The sequence below is a fragment of the Balaenoptera physalus genome (genome assembly GCF_965194825.1).
Source record: "Balaenoptera physalus genome assembly, chromosome: 12".
Taxonomy (NCBI): domain Eukaryota; kingdom Metazoa; phylum Chordata; class Mammalia; order Artiodactyla; family Balaenopteridae; genus Balaenoptera; species Balaenoptera physalus.
The window spans coordinates 68,318,224-68,327,926 of NC_138897.1; positions in this window are offsets into that span (position 1 = coordinate 68,318,224).

The following is a 9,703-nucleotide window of genomic DNA, read 5'->3' on the forward strand; positions in this document are numbered from 1 at the left end:
AAAGCATAGAAACAATTACTAAATTTTGCTAGTTTGCTTAGGCCCTGTGTGAATTTTGAAAATACAAACGGCTTTAAAAATACTGACTTCTGGGATTCCCTGGTGGCGCACTGGTTGAGAATCTGCCTGCCAATGCAAGAGACACAGGTTCGAGCCCTGGTCTGGGAAGATCCCACATGCCGCGGAGCAACTGGGCCCGTGAGCCACAACTACTGAGCCTGCGCGTCTGGAGCCTGTGCTCCGCAACAAGAGAAGCCGCGATGAAGAATGACCCCCGCTTGCCACAACTAGAGAAAGCCCTCGCACAGAAACGAAGACCCCACACAGCCATAAACAAATTAATTTTAAAAAAAATTATTAAAAGAAAAAAAAAATACTGACTTTTTTGGGCATCTTAGTGCCCCGACCAGGGATGGAACCCGCGCCCCCTGCAGTGGAAGAGCGGAGTCTTAACCACAGAGCCGCCAGAGAAGTCCCTAAAATACTAGTTTGAACAATGCAGTAAAACAGCAGGTCTACTTTTATAGACAATAGCACCATCTTCTGGCCTTATGGGATATTGCTGCAGTGTTGCGCTTGGACAACAACAGCCAAAATTCACTAACATTTTTGTCCTTGCCTCACCCCTCAAAAGACAAGCAAATGATTTAATCAACTGAGCAATCCATGAGCCAGACACCTGCTACCCCTGGCACAGGGCAGCAAGTAAATCTCAAGTAAAGATAACGATGACAGGAAGAAGGGAGTGGAAGTGAGGAAAAGAAGTCCAAATTTTATCTCAAATGTTATCTTTAAAACCAAATCACAACAGAAGGATGTTTTTCCCTTCCTAAGTGATAATTTTTTTAAATATGAATACATTTTAGTAAGAAAAATACTTTGGTACTGAATCACAGGAATATACAATATTACATACAACAAAAGGGCTTTTGTTTTGTTTTTGCCAAATTCATGACTAATATACTGTGTTTAAGGTAAACTTCTTGCCTTTGTGAGCTTATATGGAATTAAGTGGAGGCAAGATGACAAGTTAAATGTTTGATCCTTCTGTATGCAGTAAAAATAAAAGGTAAATCCTTAAAAAATCCTAGCTATCTTCTATTATATTGGTAAATCTAGTCAATGTATACCCTGAACACTTGATGCTTTTTTATACAAAGACAGTATAATTGTACTAATATTTGTATGATTTTCAGAACCCTTTGCAATTTTGATAAGCCCCACTGTCCATCACCCCCAGAACTCTTAGAAAGTGATTGCTGACAGCTCAAAGGCTCTCAGAGGCTGACACGATCTCTGCAGGTCCAAGCAACACTGTGTGATAACCCGGGACCTCCCCATTTTCTCATTTTCAACTCAAAACCGAAGATTCAGATACCTTTATGTACAGTATACTTTGTTCCAATTTCTGTCATTGATTTTATTTTTTTATCCTGTGGCTTCACCACCTTAAAAAATTGCTCTGTGTAGTTAAAATATCTGAACAACTCAAATCAACATTTGAATGCCGTCTTCAAAGTGCCGTGAGGTCTGTGAAAAGTGGTGGCCTGTGTTAACTCTGAATATGACTTTAGTTTTCATTGATTTTATTGTTGTATTTATTTAAAAAACAGAACCCTTGAAATGTTGTCTTATATTTAATTAACATTTTTGGAGAATAAATGTACTTCATGCTTCACACTCTTGATGTGCCGGCTGAGCTGCTCCGAGTCTTTCGGGGAGCACACTGCCTGTGCAGCCCAAGCTTCTCCCAGACTCTCCCAGACAATTGCTCCTAAGAGGCACATTCACCTAGAAAAGTGCACCAAAAAGGAAAAAATAGAACAGCATATTTTTTTCAGTGTTATAACCTAAATTTTTCACTGCCTACAATTATAATACCTTATAACTTTACAGTGATATTTTATACTTTCAAAGTGCTTTCTTCAGTTATACAACTTGAAGATCAGATATTATTTATCTCACAGATGACATCAAACAGATGACAAAATACAAGGCTGGTAATGAAAGATATAGACTGGGATCCAGGCCTCCTGATCAGCCCAGCTCTTTCTGCTACACTAAAACATCTCTCAACTAGCCCAGAACAATAAAAAAGTCTTCACACTTCATCCCACCCTGTACCAAGCAGGAGTACAGTAAAAAGCAGATGCTTTAAAATTTGTATGTACCAATATGATCGATTAAACTTCTGATAGTTTAAACACTTTAAATAAATGATGTAATGCCCCATCTCCCTCGATTGGTCCTTGTGAATTCATTAGCATTTAAGTTTCACCCCAGCAGTTATCTCCCCATAGTAGTACTCATCTTCAAAGCGATCTATATGACTTCATCCCCATCAAAGGGCTGTAAATGATCACTCCTCTAAGGAGGTGAATTCCATCAAAAATCCTAAATGCAGTTTGAAACTCATCTCTTGTAATCAGTTATCAGATTGAATATTAACCAAAATCTTTAAAATCTGTCATGAAAATTAGCATGTAACCTTATAAGCACAACTAGAAGTACATAGGCCAGATAAGAACACAACAGAATTGGTTTCCTCAAGTCTATAAACTTGTAAAGAATAAGCTTTTTTCTTTTGGCAAAGATACATGTTTATTGGAAAACATTTAGTAAATATCCATTAATGCCCTTTTACTAAGTTATAACCTAAACAAGTGTTTTCCCACATTTTCATTCTGCATCATCTAATATGTAACTTTACCTATCCTACCTTGATTAGATCAATTTATATACCTATTGATAAAAATTGAGGAAAAGTAGAGGAATGAGGCAAAACATATGAACAGTAGCATATCGGCATGTCCATGGGGGACTCTGGAAAATCCTAGGCCAAACAATAGTCATGTTTCAACTTCCTTAATGTGATTCTCCTTTGAAACAATTATTTTAAAACTAACAAAGAGAGATGGTATTCTCATCCTGAATATAAGTGAAATTATTAGCTTCAATTAGTTAAGAAGATTTGATTTGGAAGCATCTCATAGATCTAAATTTTAAGCCAAGCCACTATTTTACTCTTAGGGAAATTTGAGTCTGCAGGAGATATGTGATTTACTTTAAATTACTGCTAGTTGCCAAAAGTAATTCAAATATACTTCCTATAACATAAGCTTTCCAGATGCTCTTTTTTAGCCATATTGCCTAGTTCTCATTGGATTTCAAAAGTTAAGATAAGCAGTAGTTTACTTCTTAATTCCAATGGGAAATAGAAAATAACATAAGGCACAAATATATCTTTGATAGAAAAATGTTGATGTTTAACAATAATTGCTTGAAAATATAGATTCTCAATAAAACTTTTAAGAGACCAGAGTTTCGGGCTGTTTAAGGTAAAGAGACTTAATCCATTTTCAGGCCAAACTCATACCTTATTGATGAGACAAAGCTAAACTATTTTTTTCAAACCTCTGTTAATTTGTGCTTATCTTTATACCAAAAAAAGAAAAAGAAAAACGGCCCTTTCTTTTTGCTCAAAAAACCTTGTCTTTTTCCCCTAACGTACACAGGTAGAAGTCTAGAGCTGCTCTCACATCTAGAATTCTACTGTGACTCTGTGAAAGGCTCATTTCTCTTCCAAAGTCAACATGTAACCGACACACATGTGGCTCACCTTCTAATTAAATTAAATAAGCAATGAATTAAGCACCTTCTAGTTATCCTCTAAGCCTTGCCTTGGTAATTTTTGTGGAAGGTTATAGGTACAGCTGTACTCCTTGTATTTATTCACTCACTGTTCTGTGAACCTGAATTCCTGTGGCCTCTTGATTCTTTCTCAAGAGTCATTCATGGAGCACGTCTTTCTCCTATTTGCTATGCATGCTCATTCCTCTCAAGAATTGAAAGTTGTAACCCTTGCTCCTACTTTCTGCCTAGTCATCATAATCCTTTTAAAGAGAAGAAAATCACTGACATTGAAATTCATAAAGACATGACTCCCAGATTTCAACCTGAAGCTCTACAATATTTTAAACAAACTTCCTCACTATTCTTTTAATGGTATTATTATTCCCTTGCAAGATTTGGTAAGTAATGGTCATTCTTCAACTGTAATACTTTCATAATGCCACTGACATTTTCAGTTTTAACTAAATTATATACATTTTTTTCTTTTTAGCAGAAGCAAATTTTAATTTTACTTATGTTACAGGATTATAAATATTGGGCCAACTTTCCTCATCCACAGCAGAGCACCAAAGTAACCACCCAGATAATGTAGGCCAACTATTCACAACCTTTATTCTGACTTAACACATAAGATAGAAGACATTCATTTATATAACAATCCTACAAGCATATCTAGGGATATTTGAAATTCTCAGCCACCTACCTATTTATACTTCCACTGATTTCTCTACACTCAAAAAAGCATTTCATTATGCAAGACAATGAACATGACAAAACTAAACACCTAACAGCATAGGCTTTGCACCTTAAGTTTGCCTTAATTATTTTACAGTAAATTAACACATTAATATTTAAACGAAATTCTTTCAAAGCACCTAAAAATGTATAAAATAACTAAGAAGAACTTATAAAGTAATAGAAGTGTATTAAAAGAGATTACCCACAACTCCAGGCAGGTCCCCTCTCATAATCTCATTTTACAAACAGGCAAATGAGGCCTGGCCCAGAAAGATCAGCCTGCTGCAGTCCTGTCGTTATCAACTCAGATATAAGACCGTAGCTGGCCATCAACTTTTACCTGTACAGACCACAACACGAAAACTAGCATTTTTCAATGATTAAATAGAGTACCAACTGATTGGAATCTCATTATACATATTTTAGAACAAAAATATAACATGTGAAGACATTCAATATCTCAAAAAGACTTTAATTAATTCTGAATATGTCTTTGAAAAAGAACCTAATATTGTCAGGGAAAATTAAAAAGAAGTAACTACTGAATTAATTTCATCTACCATATTTAAAACAACCTCTACTTGTAATATACAAGCTATTTAACCAATTCTTACAATCAGGTTTATTAAAAACTGAAGGTTCCAATTTAACATGTTTTAACTAATCCAAAGACACTAGTTTTAGTAATATAATGCCAGAAAAAAAGTAATCAAGTTTGATTTGAAACATTATTTATAACTTTAGTTTAAAAAATTAAAAATTCCATATATTTAACAATCCAGTCAAAAGGCAGAGTGGAAAAAAAACAAGATTCTGCTATATGCCATCCATGGGAGATATACTTTATTTTGAAAGATACAGATTACTTGAAAGTTAAAGGATGGAAGAAGATATAATCATGCAGACAGCAACCATAAGAAAGCAAAACAGGGGCTTCCCTGGTGGCGCAGTGGTTGAGAATCTGCCTGCCAATGCAGGGGACACGGGTTTGAACCCTGGTCTGGAAAGATCCCACATGCCGCGGAGCGGCTGGGCCCGTGAGCCACAACTGCTGAGCCTGCGCGTCTGGAGCCTGTGCTCCGCAACAAGAGAGGCTGCGACAGTGAGAGCCCGCGCACTGCAATGAAGAGTGGCCCCCACTCGCCACAACTAGAGAAAGCCCTCGCACAGAAACGAAGACCCAACACAGCCAAAAATAAAATAAAATAAATAAACAAAAAAATAAAAAAAAAAGAAAGCAAAACAGAGTTTAAAACAAAAATATTATTATACATAAATAAAAATATTAGAGATAAAAAATATTAGAGATAAAAGGATATATGCATATAACAATTATAAACATATATAACAGAGCATCAAAATACATGAAGCAAAAACTGACAGGAATGGAGACTTCCCTCGTGGTCCAGTGGTTAGGACTCTGCACTTTCACTGCTGTGAGCCTGGGTTCAATCCCTGGGCAGGGAACTAAGATCCCGCAAGTGGCATGGCATGGCAAAAAAAAAAAAAAAAAACCTGACAGGAATGAAGGGACAAATAGGCAATTCAACAATAACAGTTGTTGACTTCAATATTCCACTTTCATTAATGATTGAACAATTAGGTTAGAACCACTAATGGACAGATCAGCAAGGAAATATTTGAACAACACTATACCCAGCAGGCATCTAGAGAACACTCCACCCAACAACAGAATATACACTTTTCACAAGTGTTCACATGAACATTCTCCAGGATAAGCAGTATATTATAAAACAAACCTCAATAAATGTAAAAGGATAGAAATAATACAGAGTATGTTCCCCAACCACAATAGAATGAAATTAGAAATCAATGTAGCAGGGGAAAAAATTGGGTAACTCACAAATACATGGAAATCAACACATTCCTAAATAGCCAATGGGTTAAAGAAGAAATCAAATGGGAAATCAAAAAATACTTTGAGATGGAGGAAAATGAAGAACATACCAAAACTTATGGGATGCACCTAAAACAGTGCTTAGAGGAAAATTTATAGCTGTAAATAACTATATTAAGAAGAACAGGGCTTCCCTGGTGGCGCAGTGGTTGAGAATCTGCCTGCGAATGCAGGGGACACGGGTTCGAGCCCTGGTCTGGGAAGATCCCTCGTGCCGTGGAGCAACCGGGCCCGTGAGCCACAACTGCTGAGCCTGCACGTCTGGAGCCTGTGCTCCACAACAAGAGAGGCCGCGATACTGAGAGGCCCACGCACCGCGATGAAGGGTGGCCCCCGCTTGCCGCAACTGGGGAGAGCCCTAGCACAGAAACGAAGACCCAACATAGCAACCAATCAATCAATTAAATAAATAAATCTTTAAAAAAAAAAAAAAAAAGAAGAACAATCTCAAATCAATAAGCTGTGTACCTTACACTAGAAAAAGAAGAGCAACTAAACCTAAAGCAAGAAGGACACAAATAACAAAGATCAGGGTGGAAATTAATGAAATAGGGAATAGAAAAACAAAGAAAAATCAATAAAACCAAAACCCAGTTCTTTGAAAAGATCAACAAAATTGACAAACCCTTAGCTAGACTGACCAAGAAAAAAAAGGAGAGAGAGCAGACTCCAATTACTAGAATAAGAAATGAAAGAGAGGACATTACCATTGACCTTATAGGAATAAAAAGGTATAAAGGAATACTATGAACAATTGTATTATACATCAAAATTAGATAACTTAGATGAAATGGACAATTTCCTATAGAGACACAAACTACCAAAACTGCCTCAAGAAGAAAAATAGACAATCTGGATAGACCTATAACACCTGAAGAGATTGACTTAGTAATCAAAAAACTACACAACATAACGCCCAGGCCCAGATGGCTTCCAAATTCTACCAATTAAAGTAAGAAATGACAAAAATTTTTCACAAACTCTTCCCCAAAAATAGAAGTGGGGGGCGGGGGGGGAACACTTCCAACTCATTTTATGAGACCAGTATTACTCTGATACCAAAATCAAAGACATCGCAAGGAAAGTAAACTACAAACCAGTATTGCTTATGAATATGGACACAAAAATCCTCAACAAAATAGTACTAGCGAACTTAACACAGCAACATATAAAAAGAATTATACACCTTGACCAAGTACAATTTGTCCCAGAAATTCACGGTTGGTTTAATATTTGATAATTAATTCATGTAATACACCATATCAACAGAATAAGAAACAAAAATCACATAATCATCTCAATAGACACAGAAAGAGTATTTGACAAAACCCAGTACCCTTTTGTGATAAAAATTTTTTAAAGGAGGAGTAAAATGGAACTCCCTCAACCTAATAAAGGGCATCAATGAAAAACTCAGTCAACATCACACTTAATGGTGAAAGACTAGATGATTTCCCCTGAGATCATGAATAAGACAAGGATGTCCACTTTCACCACTTCCATTCAACATTGTGCTGGGGGTACCAGCCAGGGCAATTAGGCAAATAAGTGAATGAATAAGTAAATACATCCAGATCAGAAAAGAAGTAAAACTGTCTCTCCTTGCAGATAACTTGATTGTGTATAAAGAAAATCCTAAGGAATCCACCAAAAGAAAAAAACTATTAGAACTAATAAGTGAGTTCAGCAAGGTTGCAGGATACATCAATATACAGAAATCAACTGTATTTCTATACACCTTCAATGAACAATGCAAAAATAAAATTAAGGGAAAAAATCCATTTACAATAGCATCAAAAAGAATAATAGGAATAAATTTAACAAAAGAAGTACAAAACTTACACTCTGAAAACTACAAACATTGTTGAAGGAAATTAAAGATTTAAAATAAATGTGAAAACAACCCTTGCTCATGAATCATAAGGTTTAGCATTATTAAGATGGTGATACTACCCAAAGCAAGGCACAAATTCAAGGCAACCTAGAATCCTGCCTGCCTTTTTGTAGAAATTGACAAGCTGATTCTAAAATTCATATGGAATTGCAAAGGACCCAGAATAGCCAAAACAATCTTGAAAAAGGACAAAGTTGGAAGACTTTCACACTCCCCAATTTCAAAACTTACAACAAAGTAGTGATAATCAAAATGTATGGTACCAGCACAACAGGAACATGCATTTGTAATTATAACTGAAGTTGTGCTCTAGATGTAGAATATGCTATAAACTATATGTTAAGGTTCTTCAAAATTGGATGGCTTCTAGTCCATGTGTTTGGTTATTTTGTTAAGATTTTATATACACTTTGGCTAGTCTCAAATAATTTCTTAACTACCAACTGCTGGAAAGCAATGCTACTTTCATTGGTATAACATGTAGGTGCATGTTAAAAAACAGATCTAACTTCTATACTTATCTACTTAAGTAGAAAGTACAAAATTGTTATGAGTTAAAAAAAAAATTATGAAACTGCAAACTGTAGTCTAACCTAAGCTATTTTCTTGTTTAGTAGAGCATGAAACCAGAAGTTTGAATTAGTTTAAGCAATTCATGGTTCATAACTAATGTCTTCTAATGGTGAGATATCTGGCACAGGATACTACTTTATGAGATATATTATTTTCAGATATAAGCCTTCAGTTCATTTGGCTCAACTCTTATCTTTGTTAAGAAGTAGAAAAATGGGTTTCAAATGTGTGTACCTTCCAGAACTGCCAGGTTATACATGCTTTTGCAGATCATAGCTAAAAATGTATACCTCAATACTAGAAAATATTTTAAAGGCACCTGGAGTGTTCAGTTAGTTGAAACTGAATTTAGTTAAGTTTTATTCAACAAGTTCATGCTTGAGTAATGAAGTTTCTAGGTTTCTGATATTCTATGAAATAAATATACCTATTATATATTACATATGTAAAGAGAACTACGTTAGTGCACATATTGTCAAAAAGAACACATTAGGGACTTCCCTGGTGGTGCAGTGGTTAAGACTCTGCGCTCCCAATGCAGGGGGCCCGGGTTCAATCCCTGGCCAGGGAACTAGATCCCACATGCATATATACCATAACTAAGAGTTCACATGCCACAACTAAGGAGCCCGCCTGCTGCAACTAAGGTGCCGGCGAGTTGCAACTAAAGGAGCCCACCTCCCGCAACTTAAGACCCAGCACGGGACGAAGTGAGAGAGTGGCATGGACTTATATATACTACCAAATATAAAATAGATAGCTAGTGGGAAGCAGCCGCATAGCACAGGGAGATCAGCTCAGTGCTTTATGACCAACTAGAGGGATGGGATAGGGAGGGTGGGAGGAAGACACAAGAGGGAGGAGATATGGGGATATATGTATATGTATAGCTGATTCACTTTGTTATAAAGCAGAAACTAACACACCATTGTAAAGCAACTATACTC